This window comes from Quercus lobata, chromosome 11 (assembly GCF_001633185.2).
Source record: "Quercus lobata isolate SW786 chromosome 11, ValleyOak3.0 Primary Assembly, whole genome shotgun sequence".
Lineage (NCBI taxonomy): Eukaryota > Viridiplantae > Streptophyta > Magnoliopsida > Fagales > Fagaceae > Quercus > Quercus lobata.
The window spans coordinates 22,648,081-22,667,247 of NC_044914.1; the positions used below are offsets into that span (position 1 = coordinate 22,648,081).

At 30.5% G+C, this 19,167-nt stretch overlaps 1 pseudogene; it reads right to left on the bottom strand.

The window, feature by feature from the left end:
- Positions 1-9,548: 9,548 nt before the first annotated feature.
- LOC115969249 lies at positions 9,549-16,237 on the bottom strand (annotated as a pseudogene).
- Between the last annotated feature and the right edge of the window lie 2,930 nt (positions 16,238-19,167).

A 19,167-nucleotide genomic window follows, 5' to 3' on the forward strand; every position in this document is an offset into this window, starting at 1 on the left:
AAGAATATAATACAACAAATCTGCATTATATAGAAGAGTACATCATATATTTATTCAACATAAAACATTGAGTTTTATAAATCTTCTTTGCTTGCTCACATTCCCCACCACGTCTCTTGTGCTAAGACACCATAGATATTGCTTTTTCAAAATCATGAATAGACTTTGCCAATAAAGCCTTCTCCATGTCAAACCCTTTTGCTTTGCCTTGAAATAGTTCCTAGAAAACAGCTGCTTTACCCAAGTTAGGGGCTTTGAGAATAGAAGAAGAATTATAGTATCTGAGAAAGTGCGATAACCACAACATATTGGTGTTATTTTCATATATAACAGATAACGAAATGTGGAAACACCATTACTAAACAAAATCTGTTCTTTAAACTCAGAAAGTATCATTAACAGGCAATTCTGTCAACTTCTTCTCTCTTTTCTTAAGGGAAAAAAAAAATTGCTTTACACCTACCATAGGCAAAAGGACCATAATCCAAAGATCTACCCAAATACAATTTAGGATAGTTAAAAACAACCAATATGAGAATCAACTTCAAAATAATTAAATAAGAAATAAAGACCACCATAGCTCAATTTTTAAAGTAGCTTTCCTCAAAGACACATGCATAAGAAATCACTATATCAGACACATAAAGAATCAACATTTAAAGCAACCCAGATGAGATTTCAAGAAAAATAAGCTCGGCTAAATTTAATTATGAAACCCAGATGTCATAATAGTGAAGCTAAAATTTTCTTAACAGTGACTTATGAACAATTATGAAGCATATATAAATCATTAAACAAACTTTTTAAAAAATCAATGACATAGATAATCCATTTTCACCACCCTTTCTTCTACCAAAGTTCCAGACTTGTCCTATAAATTCACCTACTTGGCTGCCCTATTTTCAATTGATATAATGGTGGTTAGGATGTTGATATAAGGCTTTGAGCAAAGCACCTTCAGTGAGGAACTCACTTTTAGCGCCTAGGGGCCTCATTTTGGTGCCTCTCACCTTGGGAAATCAGGCTTTGGTGACTTAAGGTCACCTTTTGCTTTTGATTACAATAGTCCAAACCAAGGTGGTAAAAGGAGGCAAAATATCCATAATTTATAACCAAGGATAAACACTCAAACAGGGTATAATCAAGCCAAGTCTCACATGTGTATGAGATACAAATTGCAATGCATGACAACTCCGTGTAATGTCAGGCAATATAAATTTTGCATTAAATAACATAAAAACCCAGCCATTGTTACATTGCACCATTGCATTGCCCTGTAACTTGTACATTGCAGGCAGTAAAAAAATCAGCGTAGCCCTTTTGCATAAATCAACATATAATGAATGACTCTAAAGGATTTTCTAGCAAAATCCTGTTGCTAGCAATTAAACTTCCTTAGCTCCAGGGTTCAATTGCTGTTTCAAACCTAAATTGCTCAATTTTGTTCCAGATAATAGAAAATAAATAAAAAATTTCTGTAATTCTGTCAAATTTATTATTGCTCCCCATATGCAGAATCCCACTAAGACCTAGCATCAAACACCTCACAGGCACAACCACCATTTAAAATTTGAGAGATAAGTAGGATAATTAATCAATTCTAAATCAAAACAAAATCTGAACCAATTTCTTAAATCAAAACCAAAACAAATAGCCGAACCTAAATCCTATTAAACACCCAAAATTAATATAAAAGATTTTACCTGTAGCCGTTCCAGCAATCTGATGTTGGTTGGTTGTGAGGCGAAGCATTTGTGGCATAGTTGAATTCGGTTACCGTCGCAGGGGAAGAAAGCATTTGTGGCGTAGTTGAATTCGGTTACCGTCACAGGGGAAGAAGTTACCCACCATATGAGTTGTTATTTCAGATTAGTATACATCCCCAAAATCGCAGATCTTCAAAATCGTTTTTTGCCTTTGGGTTGTGGGTTTGATATGGTCTGATTATGGTGTTTTTTGTGTTGCGGTTGTTGTGGGTGGTGGTGGTGGTGCTGCTGTTGCCTATAAATCCCCAAAATCGCAGATCTTCAAAATCGTTTTTTGCTTTTGGGTTGTGGATTTGATATGGTCTGATTATGGTGGTTTGTGGGTTGCGGTTGTTGTGGGTGGTGGTGGTGGTGGTGCTGCTGCTGCCTGTTGAGTTCTGGTGGTTGTGGGTGGAACGGGAAAGGAGAAGGGGAATGGGAGCAATAGGGTCTGAGGAAGGAGATCTTTGTTAATATGTGGGTATGGTGGGTAGGTGTTTTAGAAAGGTTTTATATCCGGTTTGAGTTTTGAAAGAGAAGGCAGAGCATCGGGTTTGAGTTTTAGAAAGGTTTTATATCGGGTTTGAGTTTTTAAAAAGTTTTATTATTATTATTTATTTAATATTTTTTTTAATATTGTGCTGATGTGGAAAATTGTGGAAGCTTTAAAAGCTTCGGTTTTATATATATATATAGATTAAATCCAAAAAATAACACACACACACATATAATATAATATTTATCTATTGCTTATACATTGAGTATTTGTAATTTTGATTTAACATAAGATATTTTCTTAAGTAAATAAAAATATTTACATCAAATAATTTTTTAATTCTTTGCGGAAAAAAAAAGTATGTCTTGACATGTCTAGATAAATATAGAAATCAATTTGATTAAAATAAAGTATAATTAAATTAGTGATGAAATACATTAAATATACTTTAATTTAATGAGTTATGTATGACAAAAGAGTAATTAAAGAAAATAAAAAATACATTGGTCAACTATATAAATACATTACATGTTTTTAGTAAAAATCCGAGACCCCTCCCACCACTTACAACGGGTACTTTTCTTTTCTTTTTGCAAAATATTACATCAATGTGTATACTTTTCTTTAGTTTATTTATTTTCTTTTCTTTTTGTTGTTTTCGTGGTCAAACTTAAACACCCCATTTTCTTTTAGACTTTTTAGTTACTTTTCCAAGGGAAGGAAATTCCATTAGGACCATGGATAGCATTGTAATAAGAAGTTAAAAACGAACATCAAATTTTCCGTTCCCATTCAACCACCATCTCTATCGATCACACCACTCCCCGGGCACATGTGAATAAGTAAGGTGTGGAAAGAAATTCTCATACTCTAAAACTTTAATATAGGATAGTAACCATCATTTCATATCATTCTTTCAGATTTTTTTTTTCCCATTTTTCAGAGGGGAGGTTAATTATCACAAGTATGGAGCAATAGATCGAGACTACGAAATAAAAAGAAAATGGTCAAAAAAATTAATACACCACTCGTAAAACAATCTATTAGTCAAATAGAAATGCAGGGTCGCTTTAAGTGCCCCACTGTTATGGAGACATATCATGGAGAGAAAAAAATTTATTTGAAGATCAGTTTTCTTGTACCATATTTGAATAATGCTTACATCTATCATCACCGTGCCCAACCCTTCTTCCTTTTTTTTTCTTATTTTGTTATTAGAGAATGTGGAACTATTTTTTTTTAACTATTTGGTACCACAAATAGCTATTTTATCTTTTCATTTTACAAAACACCTAATATCAATAGTTTTTTTTTTTTTTTTTACTTCCTCATTTAAATATTATTATTTTTTATTATTTCTTTCACAACTCAATTTATTTGTCTCTCCCTCTCTCACATCTGAAGATTTTGAAGAACTAGCAAACCCAAAAACCCAGCCACTTCCACTGCCACCCACAACCCATAGCCACCTCCACTGCCCATACTAATGCTCTTAAATATCATCCAAGTGCTCCTTCACACCCATATTTCAAAAGGAGGCATAAAGGGTTTTAGGTTCCTAGGGGTGGTCGCCCCTCTCTGGAGCCAATGATTTCATGGAGCCCCCAAATCAACCACCCTTCCCTTGCCAAAAAGGTGGGGCAAAAATGTATTATCTATTATGTGTCTTTCAATTTGTTGAGAATGACTTCCATCAACAGTTATTTGAGTTCTTCAGTGAATTAATGTATCAATCTCAAACTAGCTAGGGTAGAAGAAACATCAATTACAATTGGTTAAGGATACATAGTTACTCCTAAATGTAGCATATTCTATAAAATTCAAATAATAAAAAATAACATACTCTTACTTAAAAATAATGGACTAAGTCTTAGACTGGGAGTTGGGCTTGGGCTAGTTCCTATCACTCTTGGGCTTTATCAATTTTCCTTTCTTCACTTATCAATAAAAAAAATTCAATAATCAAAATAAACTTATTCATGGGGAAAGGTGTATAAGAATTAAGAACACCACAGAACAGAATACAAGCACCAAAAAATTGAAGGGCATCATGAGATGCACAAACTCTCTTCTTCTTCTTTTTTTTTTTTTTTAATATTTTATTTTATTATTATTATTATTTTTTAATTTTGGCTAAGAACTTCGATTAAGGAGGCAATGACCTCAGACAATGAAAATAACTCATGCAGAAATTAAATTCAAATATTAAGCTACATTTTAAATTTATTCAGTAATGGATTTATCAACAAATTGATCAAAATGCAGAAAATGCAGAACCAACTTAAACAAATGGAAAAAAAAAAAGAAAAAAAAACTTAAACAAATGAAAATCAACGAATAAATTTATAAACAGAAATATCAACTTATCTGAGATCTAGCCTTTTGTCTATGTTCCATATTATTCACTAGATCCTCACAAGTGCAGGCAGGGAACATATTTACATTCTCCAGCAATCTCAGTTTCCAAAAGTAGATCAACACCTAAAAGTTTTCGTCTAAGCACCTTTTGTCCTGGTGCCACGCAACTAGTACCACGGGAAAACCTAAAAGTTTAAATAGCAATAAAATTTAGATAAATTAAAAATGACTATATATGATTTGAGATAAAGGCAAATTACAATAGATATTTGATGACTCGATTACCAATAAAGGTAAAATTTGAGACCTTAAATTGATTAGAAATCCTGACATTCCTCCAAATGTATATATCCTCTATTTTTCTTGATTTAGTCAAACTAGCGTAAGTTCTCTTGCCAGCTTTCAAGGACAACTTTTTTTACTTGATAGACATGACAAAACGGGTTGCTCGGGTCGGGTTAGGTCGGGTCTAGATTGGGTCAATCGAGTTGTAAGTTAAATGGGTCATAGGTAAAAAATTGGTCATTTTAAGCGGGTTAAAAACGGGTTCGGGTTGCAGGTTGACGCGTATTTTTTACATTATTATTTTTTTTAATAAAGAAAACAACATGTTTTTGTCATTTGAAAAGTTATGCAACAAATTACTTAATGTAAAATGTATTATTTTGAATTCACCACTTATATGAAAAATGAACTCATTTAAACTTGTTAATACTTATTCAATAATTTTAAAATTATACAAATCCTAACATTGCTATCCAAAATAAAATAACACAAAAATAAGTAATACAAATACACAAGTTTTATTTCTACACAATATCAACATTCCAAAATATAAAACAAAATTACAAATGACTTATTGGATAACTCATTTGATAAAGAATAAAAACATATAAGAAATTTCCAATCTTGAAAATTAATTTTCTAATATATTATCAATTGTGGTTGGCGCTTTATTTCAATTTAAGATATACATTATAGTTTGATTCCTTACTTATTTATACATGATATCTTTTATGAATATTATATTATTGTTAAGAAACACACACTCTAAAAAATATCATAATTTATTTTGAAAAACCGTTTATTTTGAACATAAATTGTTAAAAAATAGGTCTAAGTATTCATAATTTATGCTAATTCGATACTTTGGCTTCACTATTTTCACACTTGTGAATGTTTCTCACACATGTCTACAATTTTAAATTTATGTTTTTAACTTTACTGTAACCAGATTATCTTGGCATGTATTTTGTTATTTGATATCTAAAAATCTTTACTCATTACATAATGTTTAACCATATATCTTTCAATTAATTTGCATGTAGTTATGTAAATGTATCAATTGTTTCCTTAAAGTTCACAACGAACAATTAAATCAATATTGTATTAATTTTACTATTTTTTTACCAAAAAAAAAAAGGTTTTGAAAAAATGGTTCGGGTCGCAAGTCGGGTTAGGTTGACCTGCAAAAAACACAGGTTGGATCATGGGTCAACCTGTTTTTGTTTCGGGTCAAAAAAATCAGGTTTAGGTCGGGTCAAAAAATTTTGACTCGTTTTGCCATGTTTATTAGTTACGCCCATTAGTTCAATTGTCCTATGTGAGTTTTTATGTGTGGAAATTGTCTTTAACTAATGAATTCTAGGCTTTTTCGTTTTTTTGGGGGGGGGGGGGGGAGGAAATGGACATTTGCTCCTAATTTATAAATTACACAGCAAAATGCCTCTATTTTGAAACTATTTAGCAAAATACCTCTATTTTTTAAACTCAATTTTAATAAAATCGAGTTATATGTAAAACTCGATATCTTTAAAATCGAGTTATATGTATAATTTTAAGTGGAACTCGACATTAGCAATGTCGAGTTCACTTAAATTTTCAAAAATAATTTAAGTGGCAAAATATGTATAGAACTCGACATTAGCTAATGTCAAGTTCCACTTGTAACTTGATTTTGTTAAAATCCAGTTTAAAAAACAGGGACATTTTGCTAAATAGTTTTAAAATAGGGACATTTTGTTACATAATTTGTAAATTATGAGCAAATGCCCATTTTCCCCCTTTTTCATGTACGTATACGTACATATGTTGTATTGTTGTTTTGAATCTAGTTGGATAAAACTTATTTCTAGTATTTTTTTTAAAAAGAATTTCCTTTTATTTTAACGAGAGACTATCACATTATCTACTAACTAAATAAATTGTAAGGATTAAAAGTCATTACCATTTGTCATTGTATATTTAAAACAAAAGGACATGTCCAGTTACAAATATGCTGGAGGTAAGCCAAACCCAATCTTATTTTCAATTTTAATCATATCTATAATCTTATAAATTTGAATAGTTTTTTTAGTTGTATTTTTTGGGCTTTTAATGCAAATATATTGTGGTGGGCTTTTAATTCAATTATCACCCACAATTACACAACAACTTTAACAGGCTCAAATTAAATTTTTATGCGACTTGGAAACCGGAAATCTTGTGTTGCAATGGTAGTGAGAAGCCGTAAGGGCGGTTTGGTGAAAGCTTGGGTGCTTAAATTGGTACCTACATGATATCCATAGATTTTGCTGATGATTTAGGCATGAAAAAATTTGTGGAGCTAGCTGTGAAGGAACGGATGTGTCAGCAGGTCATAGTAGAGGGGGATTCCAAGTGTACATGTATTCTGGATGAAACAGCCAAGGCAGGGAAGTCAGTTTGTTAGGAAGCTGCTCTTATATAGTTGAGGATGTGAGAAATCTCTAGTAACTCATTTGGTTGAGCCAATGAATCTTGAGTTCTCATGGGTTTCTAGAGTTAGTGATGAAGTTGCCCACTTGATTGTTTAATGGGCCTATAGATCAGGTATTTTTAGGGCATTTGTTAATAAAATTATTTTAGAAAAATTTACCAAAATAGTTAGTTACATTTTTATTTTCTTATAAAAAGATTCTAAAAATTGTCCTTGAACAAATGCTCTTAAGGCATCCATTAAAGTTTCCCCAAAATATGTGGTTTTTTGAATACTTTGTTTAATTTGAAAATATGATAATATACGTGTTTATATTTTTTTTTTACTAGGTCTGGCTTACCTCCAGTAGTTTTTTAATTGAACATATCTTCTTCTTCTTTAATGAGAAATTGTCACATCACCCATTAACTAAACCTTTGATAGAGATTAAAACTCACTACCACATGATTCTATCTTAAAGAGAAACTAATTAAATATCCAGTTGAAAAACTACTAGAAGTAAACCAATCCTTTTTTTACTTAGCTTGATCCCAAAAAAAAAAAAAAAAAAAAAAAAACGTATTTATTTTTGTTTAGTTTTTGAGAATGTGTGGTGTGGGAGCAAGTGATCCGAGCACATCTTTGGGCTATCCGAGGATGATTAAAGATCTATATGCACATAGATAGGAAGTCTAAGGAGAAGAGGGGAACTAGCCAGTGGATCGAGGTTCCCAAGGAGCAGAGGCACCTCAAAAATACTTTAGGTAATCAACCATATTGGAAAGTAGAGCTCCAAGGAAGGCAATAGAGTTGTGTAAGTAACAAAAAGAAGAAATATCTGGGAAGGTGATTGCCACCTCTACATTTAATGTACTGCACCAACTGAACTGATTACATTTATGAAGAAATGACACCTGAACAGTGTTTTCATAGCTTACAGCCCTTTTACCACATTCAGAAAGGTTTTGATAGGAGAAGCATTCAAAAAGTTACCTAGCATTTGTACAAATGGAAAGCTAAGATGAAACGGAGGGGACTATATAAGGAAAGAATACCCAGAGAGAAAAAAAGAATACATAATCCCATCATAAAGAAAATATTCCTAATCATTGTATGAACAACTCATTCTCGGACTAGCCCGATGAAAGCTTTTACGTTAAATTTGTGACTCTTGAAAAAAAAATCTTATCCTAGTCAATCTTAAGTATGAATTTGCTCAGCATTGTAGTTTGTTCATTAGACTCACTCTCTTACAAATCTATTGTTTAGGGCTTGTTGTGTTGGGTTATACTGTTCTAAGTAGGCTTGGGTCACAATTCTAGTCCCTACATGTGGTACTACAAAATACAAATTTGTGTTATTTCTAGAGACAAAGCTAATTGTTGATTATATTTCTAAAACATACCCGTGCGACAAATGTGGGTCACAATTTATTATGTGAATCTGAATTTTAAATAAGCATTCATTTTTAGTTTTTTACCCTTAGTTTCTTTTTTTTACAAAATGTTTTAATTACTATTGAAAAACAAACGTCTTATATTTCAGTAATTTGTTATTCTAACTTTATAGTAACTTTACCTAAATGTTAAATAAAAAAACTACACACATATTATCCAATTCGCCTACCTTAGAGTTTCATGTTAGGATAATAGGATTATAAATCCAAATGTGTAACATTTAAAATTATTCCACTTGTGATTCTCAAAAGAAAAAAAAAAAAAAATTTTGTTCCACTTGTACACTATCTAATCTATAAAATATAATCTTAACATCTATATTTGACACAGACCCATTTTATGCTTTGTATTAAATATTATAAATCTAAATTTGTATCCAGTGTCAAGTCATTTAAAATTGTGCCACTTTACACTATCTAATCTAGACAATGAAATCTTGATTATAAAATGAACTTTGTTCGTTTTAGGTAAAATAAAATCTTGACATCTCCTCATGTACTAAGTGTTTAAGGAAGAAAAGGGTTTTGCGGGATAAGCAACATATTATAAGTATCTTAAAATAAAATAAAAAAGATTAAGAGTTTTATAGTTCAATTAGTACTTCTTAGCGTTTTTAATAATGATGTTCAATGTTCAAAATCCTCCTTCCCCATCGTATTTACCAAATTATATATTAAACAAAAAAAAGTAAAATCAAGGAAATCCTAGAATTTCTCACAATCAAATATCAATGTACCATCATTTTTTTTCAGTAATAATAATTAATACACCAACATACTTGGAGTCTTGGACCCGGATAATTCAGTTCATACTAGACATGTGCTTGCAAATAAATTTAAAACAAAACAAAAAACAAACATTAGTAGAAGATAGTCCATTTCCTTAAATTAACAATCGAAGAAAACAGACTTATTCGTTAGTTGTATAACATTATTTTCTAATATTACCAATAACATCTAGCTCTGCTGTATAGTCCCCCCATGCATGGGTGTACTAAAAGGATTCACCATGACTTGTGCTGTTTGCTTGGAACGTGCTGACATGAAACTTGCAACAATAGGCTTTACGTTTTCAATGGTCTTGATGATAACCAAGAACAAAAGTCGATACAGAGCCACCATTCCTAGCAAGATAGCAAGATCAACCCACTTAGAGTAGCTCATTTCCACTTGCCATGTATCTCTCAAAATTTCTTCACCTGTTAGATTGATTGGCCCTCCGGCATTATCTCTGGGAAACGTTAGCCCTTCAAACTCGTTCTTGAACAACCCTTGGAATGCATACTTGTGGAAAGCAATGTAGTAAAATGGGTATCTCCAAAATGGTTTGGGAAGATCATTTCGATATCGAAAAAATCCACCACCTAATACCATGAGCGCTTGAATTCCAGCACCAGTTATTATACCCATCAAGAAATTAGGCACCATGCTTGCAACAGTCATCATTAGGCTCTCAACTAAGAACTAACATCATGCAAACAAATAACACAGCAGCAAAATATAGAAAGTGTTCAGCATCTCTCTGAAGTCCTGGAGGGTAATAAGCTATTGCCCCTGGAATCAGTGAAATCACTAGCAAGAATGGAAGAGCCGAGAATGTGTTGCCTATAACGAATGCACCAGTGCCATAATGTCCATTTAACCTTTCTCGTTCAAATATCTGGAGAAATGGGAGGGGAAAAAAAAAACATGTGAAATAATTGAGTATGACATTAACAAAGCTTCAAATTTTGGATCAATTTCACTTTCCTCTGCATCTGAATCATGGAATTAGTTCTAATGTCATTCTAATCTATAAAATCGAACAATCAAACTTGATTTATTAGTAACAGGCAAGCTGGGCTTGTCACTATAATTTTTTGCTGATTTAGAGAAAGGAAGTAGATCTATGTGCATAAAATTGATTAATACTTAAATGACAAACAAAACAAACCTTCATGTCCTCCACAAAAGAAGGGAATCCACCGATGGACATGAGAGTTAAGAATGAAGATACAAACATGATCAGTGAACCTCTAGCCTGAAAAAAAAAAAAAAAATTGCAATGATTAATTTAGCTTTTGAATTGATCCTAATTTGCATTATATATCATATGTATAAGGAATTAATATTTAATAAGTCTCTCTTAAGTATTACCTGAATTGATCCATAACTATAGCCAACATCATTAAACACAGTGGCTAGGCCTATAGTTATTGCAACATAAATAGCTAGGCGCAACCAGTAATAGCCTAGATCACGGAACATATTCATGAAAGACCTTTTCGTAAGAACAAGACATTGAGTAACGAAGCCAGCATGGCTTCTCTTCATCTCTAATGTTCCACAATCTTGAAACCAACATAAATTTTTCACTCATTATTATTTTTTTTTATTTTATTTTTTGTAATTTATTTAGGAAAGATTATTTGTATATGCTATGTAAATTAAATTTTAAGATTAATTTCTTGCTTAATTAATTACCTGTTTACATATTTCTGCTACTTGTCTTTGAACTTGTTGGTAAGTTTCAGACGATTTATATGACTTTTTAAGAGACTCTATTGCTTCCTCTTTAGGTATTCCTCCATCTGAACCTTTCTCAAGATCCTACAAAAGATTTATATATATAAAAAAAAATTAGATTTATAAGGAGGTGTTTCGAAGATGAGTAATTGCATAAGATTAAGTTGAAAGGAAAATCACCTCTATTTAAAATTGATTGTTTCATTGTTCAAATTAGTTATTACTAATGTGTTGTGTAGTATGTATCAAGTACCATGATCTTCTATGTACAAGATATTAATTATATTTTAACCCAAATGAACTCACTCTATTCCAAACAAAATGGAGAGGATATCAAGATATACATCTATAAAAAGACATTAATTAGCCAAGTCACGTACTAAACTGCCATTGATAATAGGTTAAATTATATATTTGGTATTCAACCTTTGACTCTCTACTTGTATGTGGACCACCTTCACTTGTCAATATATATATATATATATATATGCAAAAAAAAAAAAAATTATATAAATAATCATTTTAAACTAATATGTTCTGTGACCACCCTGACTTAAAAAAATGTATATATATACTTTAAAAAAATATATTATATACTAAATTAACCTATTTTAATTTGACCACTCTAATAAAAATGTTGAACACCTTTACTTGAGAATTATAAGAATTTGATTTCAATAAATATAAGAATAATGCTACATCCACAATATTTTTACAATAAATCTTATGTGGTATGTTATTATTAATTCTAATTCGTGTTCAATATTGATATGTTTTACCCACCAATAACAGACTAACAACTTGTTGCATAAGATTTGTTATGAAATTGTTGTGATCACCTTATTATTCACATATCAGCATTTTCAATTTGCACTTTACCTTTTATTATTCTTTTTTTTTTCTTATTCTTTTTGTTAGTATAAAAAATTGTAATATTTCACGTATTTGCCTTTTTTTTTTTTTTTTTTGTGACGTTGATAAATTCAAATTGTTTGTTTATTAAATTTTGTATAATTTAAATTTCTTAATGACTATATATCCTAAAAAAATTTTCTAGAGCCGCTGCTGCCTTTGACCTTTATTTCATATTTATTCTTATATTTTAAGATAATTCAAAAAAGTTCTTAGAGTCCTTTGATAGATAAAAAATGTTGATGTGACAAATCCAATTCATGAAACCAAAATCACTTTGATGATGTGTAGCAACTTATGACATAACATGAATTTAGTTTGTCATGTCAACATTATTCATCCAATTATAAGGAATTTTTTAAACAATTTTTAAAATATAAGGTCAATTTTAAAATAAAGTTTAAAGGCTAAAGGGCAAACAAAATTTAATATCAACAAACTACCGAACACAAGAGCCAGGGGTCACTTACCTTTCCAAAATCCTTGTTTATGGTTTTAAGGAAGTGATCAGATGGATTTTGGAGAGTCGGGCAAGGAAAGCCATTTGAAGCAAAAAACTAATGAAATTGAAATTGTGAAACTTTAGTTATATATTGCAACAAGAAGTGAATATATACACACACACACTTCATAAACATTAGAGAACTTACCTCATTTGCTTCTGAAGCAGGACCAAAGTACACTGTTCTCCCTGATGACAAAAGGCAAAGATTGTGAAAGAGTTGGAAGACCTCACTGCTGGGCTGATGAATGGATGCGATTACAGTCCTTCTAATTCCATCCCATTGATCTAACTTTGCAATTCTGTTCATCACATAATATGATGCTGCACTATCAAGTCCACTTGTTGGTTCGTCAAGGAAGAGAAGCTTTGGGCGTGTCAGGATCTCTATGCAAATGCTCACTCTTCTCTTTTGCCCACCACTGATACCTTTGGCTCCCCACCCACCAATTCTTGTGTTTATGGCATCTTGTAACCCCATTTCTTTTATTGTCATCTCTGCTCTCTCCTTCTTCTCTGACATTGACATGGAGTCTGGGAGTTGGAGCTGAGCCGAGTAATACACAGCTTCTCTCACCGTTAAAGTTGTCATCAAAGTATCATCTTGTGTTACATATGCCTATATTTAGGTTAAGGTAAAAATTAAACAAATAAGTATGTTTAAATGGCTAAGAATAATTAAACTAATTTCTTGGCAAAACTTCCATCGCTTAGTGCACTAGACAAAACATGGCGTAGACATGTAAACAATTTTAGACGTGCATGTTTCCAAATCTTGTTCGTCCAATTCACTAGAGTGAACCCAAGTCAAACCCTAATTTCTCTAAAAAAAATATTCTCTTTGATTTGATGAGGAGAAGGTTTTTTTTTTTTTTTTTTAAAAAATTTTTTTTATCTCTTACCGACGTTCCAAAAGCCAGTTTCTGTTTATGGCCATTGATTAGAATTTCTCCCAATTGCCTTGTGTTTGAACCTAATCTACCTGCCATAAAAGACTAGTTAGACATTTGTCAATGAGTGATAATAGTTGCACACTATATGTATGGACAAATAGCAGAAATCATGCTTTTAGTTACAACTTATAATTGTGTTTTTAAAATACTATTTCACCATTTCATATTAATAAATAAATTTGTGCTTTTAAAACAAAATTTCAACTAGAGTATAACTCTGTATAACAATGCTCTTCTGAATTGTCAAATCATATTTGCTTGTATTTTTTGAATTGTTTTTTTTAAAAAAAAAAAAAAAAAAACACAATATCTAGCAAAATAATATTGTGTTGTGGACCTGCAATTTCTTTTTTGACATTGCCATTTTTCTTGTTAGTTCTCAGATGCCTAATGGAGCTAAAGCTGCAATATAGTATATGCAAAAGTAGTAACATAATTGCTTAAGCAAGGTTTTTTCCCCCTAAGAAATTGCTTTCTTTTAAAAAGAAGATTATAATTGAAGAAAGAAGGAGTTGGCAAGTGTGGTCACTACTCTAAACCCACTTAAATCTGAATTTGACATTGTGTGGAACCGTTTAAGTAATAGTAGAGCTTGCTACTTGACGAACCCACAACCTCAAACTTGCAAAATAATGGAATACAAGCACTTAACAACCTCCTTGGGTGAAAAACAGTTGTGTGCACATGCATAATGTTCAAATATATATATATATATATATATATATCTATCGTCCTCTTCCTTACAAAATTAGGAGACATGCGTCTCAAATTGCTAGTAATAGGAACTTGCAGAGGCCTACAACTATATTTTGGTCTCCAAAAAAAAAAAAAAAATTCAAGAATAAATAGAACAAGTTTAGTTAAAAATTAAAACACAATTAGGTCTTCTTTTTAGTGTAATTCGCATCTTCATCCTACTATAGTTTTGGATGCTTGCAGGAAGGATGCAAATTTTGTTTTGCTTTAATAATATTCTTGGTTATTAGGAAGTGTTAAAATATATATATATATATATATATATAAAAGACACAAAAGGTTAAATAGCATTTTACGTCTCTTAAATTTGGGGACGCTTTTATTACGAGTTTTCAAAACCTCCAATTTATGCTCTCAACTATTACAACGATGTCAACATGCTCCTTTCCAACAGTTCATCACATTTTCATCACGAACCCATCTGAAAACCACATAATTTTTCTATCTTTTTGGTCCAAACAACTACATTTTTTATATAGTTGTACAGGAAAATTCTAATAGATATTAACGAAATGAGTGCATAAATATTGTTTCAATGCAAGAGATCCTGTAAATTTGTAAATTTCCTTAGTTAAAAAACCAAATTTATAAGTAATGTTAAACTTATAAGGTGTAAATAGTATTTTAGGCAAACAAAAAAAAGATGATATACCTGCTAATGTATCAAGGAGGGTAGACTTGCCACAACCAGAAGGACCCATTATGGCCAAGAGCTCCCCTGGTCGTGCATAACCAGTCACACCCTCAAGTATTGATTTGCTACCTTTCTTTCCATTAACAGTCACCCACAAATCCTCCCATGTCAAGAAAACACCATCCTCATCCCCCATAGTTCTAACAACATCGTTTCCACCTCTGTTGCTTTGCATTGGATTATTTATGATTTCCAATTCTAAAGCTGTGGAACTCAGAGTCAGGGCCGGCTCAAGGCCTAGGCAAGTTAGGCCTAGGCCTAAGGCCCCACCAAAAAAAGAAAAATTCCTTAGGAAAAAAGGCTCCCATTTTTTATAGTTAAAGGCTTAAATTTTTATACAATCATATATATTTTCTAAAGGTTGTACATTTTTTTTATTAGTGATATACAAATTTTACTATTGGCTTACAAATTGCTATGTTATTAATCACAAAAAACGTGATATAAACATTCATTAATTAAATTGATGAAGTTTATCAATGAGAGACGATATCACATTATATTTTGAACATTTTATAGTGCTTTTAATTAGCGCATTTTTCTTTTTCATTTATATTAAAACTCTCAAAGTACAAGACCAATAGAACCTTAACTCAATTGAAACCCAAAAATATTTCAAAAAGATGTTGCAAATGTGTTAAATCAACAATTATAGATTAGTCTCCCCTAAGAGTTTGAGACTTTGATTTTTGTAAATTAATATCCTACAAAACCATACACCAAATAATATCTATCTCTCTCTCTCTTAAAATCAAAATATAAAATTAAAAATTAGATTACAACTTTATTTAACTATGCATCGTCTTATATCCAAAATAAAGTATCTTTTTCAATCATAATATATTTTTATTTCTTTTTATTAATATTTATAATTCAACTATGATATTCAATTCTTTATATGAAATTAACATTAGTCTAGTTGATATTATTTATGTATTTAATGTATCAAATTAACCTTAATTTGATTAGTATTAAATAATTTTGTTTAATTAATATTTACATATTAAAGGCTCCGTATAAATTTTTCGCCTTAGGCCCCAAATTATGTTGGGCCGCCCCTGCTCAGAGTTTTGGAGTTTTGGTTAGGCTCATGATTTCTAGCATTTGGTTGAAGAAGCGAAGCCATGGCCACTTGTGTGTGCAAAGAAAGGGATAGAGAGGACTGCTTTGAGAGCTTAGTACTTAAAGGCGTTGCCAAGAGCTCAGCATTTATGATATGAGTATGACTGAGCATGTGGTTCACGAGTTCAACAATTCAAATGTGAAACCACATATTTTTTGGAATCAGTTTTTTTTTTTTTTTGGGTAGTTTTTTTTTGGAATCAGTCACCAATCATATTTTGACACCTATACATATATTTGCAATTAGTTGGTACGAGAGAAGACAGATCTTTTATGACCGCACTATTTGCCATAGTTTTTTTTTCCTATAATTTGTTGAAGTGGTCCATTATAGGACTCATCAATTTTTCTCTAGCGCTCACGTTAATCAACTCAAACTTACAGCAAAATTTATGACATCGAAATTGTTTTTCTAAACCTTTTCAAGATAAAATAGAGGTTCCTAAGAATAGTACTTACATATAGTAGTGTAATCTAATAAAGAAAATGTAAAATTACGTTTTGTCCACGTGTTGTTTGTTCTAAAAACACTTTATTTATCTGTGATTTGTCATAAAAACACTTTACCTACTTGTAGTTTAAAAATTAACATTTTACCTACCTGAAGTTAGCAATGTTTGTCTCCCGTTACCCTCTTCTGTTAAAAACAAGGATAAATTTATATTTTTGTTATCATTTTATATCTCTCTCGTCTGAAAATATAAAAAACTTAAAAATCAAGATAAAAAAAGATCTAAAAACTAAATTTTATAAAAATTAAAACCTAACTTTTACATATTCCTTTTATATATCAACTATTAGATCTTTTATTGGTACTGTCAAAGAGTGCGGGGCGCTGACATGAAAGTTTTCACAACTGCTGCTGTCAAAGCAAGCAGATTCTACTGGGAGTTAAACGCTACTATCAAGCATTTGGTAAATTGCAGAACCTTTGTACTAGAAGATGATTCAAAGTATGACAATTGTGTTAAATTGTCCTTATATGCTATTTTGACGAAAAGTTTGGGAATTGATTAAGAAGTTGTCCTTAGTGATTGCATTAGTCCAAGCCATTTGTCGACTTTATAAGTAATAATAAACATTTATGTTTAGGGTCTTTTGCTCAATAGGAAGTCTTCAATTGTTTTAAGGATATTTGTTTTTACATTTTGCAGGATATGCCTCACGAATATCAATTAAATTATGCGTTTTCGGTATGTGAATTTAGCTTAGGCCGTGATGCATCTTAGAATAAGACCTGGTAAACTTAATTGATTTTTTTTTTTTCAATTTTTAATGTGTTAAAATAGAAGATCTAGAAGTTTATACATGAAAAGAAGATGTAAAAGTTAAGTTTTAATTTTTTACAAAACCTAGCTTTTAGATCTTCTTTTCTCTTAATTTTTTAGTTTTTTATGTTTTGAGATGAGAGAGACATAAAAGAGTAACAAAGATACAAATGTACCTATATTTTTAATAGAGATGGATAACGATAGATAAACAGAACTAACTTCAAATAAGTAAAGTGTCAATTTTTAAATCACATGTAGACAAAATATTTTTCAAACAAATCACAAGTAGACAAAGTGTTATTTTCCCTAAAGAAAATGAAGTTTTTGAATTCTATCATCCTTATTATATCAAATTATTAATATATATATATATATATATATATATATATATTATAGAAGCGTACAGTGGTGTCTATAAATAGACCCCAAGAGTGGACTACGATATTCCATCGTTGTCCTCTCTGATTTTTAGAAAAAAAAAAGTAATAATAATATTAATAAAATCAAAAAAAAAAAAAAAAATCTTTGCATGTTATTTTCATTCTCATGAGACTTCCATTCTATCTTCTATAGTGATGACTAATGCAAATTCTTCTTAAAATGAACCACTCTTTTTTAAAATAAGAATAAAAATAAAAATAAAATTTTTATAAGATCTCCTCCTTTAATCCTTTTACTTTTAAATGAATGTGGTTAATATTTTGTCAAAAATTTTATAGTTCAATTGCATTATTCAATTCTTCTCTCTATTGGCATAATATGAATTTAAATCTTCTCACCACTACTTATATTATAAGAAAAAAAAATTAAATATAATCTTTCTAATAATTAATGATTTTTAAGTTATAATAAATTTAAAATTAAATATTATTTATATTAGATAATTAAGTTTTAAATAACATGACATCATATAAAAGCCTTAAATTTGTATATAAAAAAAAAATGGGTTGAGTTCAAGTTACACCAGGTGTAACTCTATGTAATATTATGCTACTCAATATTTTTTAATTGGATGCAAATTTTGACAAATTAATCGTTGGATTACATTATCTTTGTATATTCTTCATATTTGCAAAATTTCAAGGTGGTCATAGATCAATAGCCATATCATCAATCAATTGTTTAAATTCAAGTTTTTATAGTTTAAAATATTGCATAAAATATGAATTTATGGATCGAATAGTAAATAACATCTTATTAATATAAAAATTGGCATCATATTAAAAACATATAGAACATGTAATCTAACGATGAGATTTTCAAAATATAAATTCAATAACAAGTTATGGAATAGTGTAATATTACTTAGAGTTATAACATGTGTAACATGAAGCCAAATGAAATGAGTTCAAATTTGGTATGACAAACGATTTTTTTTTTTTTTTTGGATTTTAGAAAGAAACTTTATATCAATAATTCTAGAATAACATCCTTTCACACATCTTTTTCAACAACTCTCTTACATGCATAGGTAATTGTGAATTAAAAAAAAATGTTGTGTGTTTATGTGAAAGCGACATACACTGATGTGGTAACGATTATGATCCTAGCATAACTAAGACAAAGTAATGCTACAGGCACAATGATTAATTTTGACAACAAATTTCACACCTAAATGACTTGTTATTGTTGATTATTATAAGGCCCACCACTAAGGCTAATTTATTATCTACCACTAACA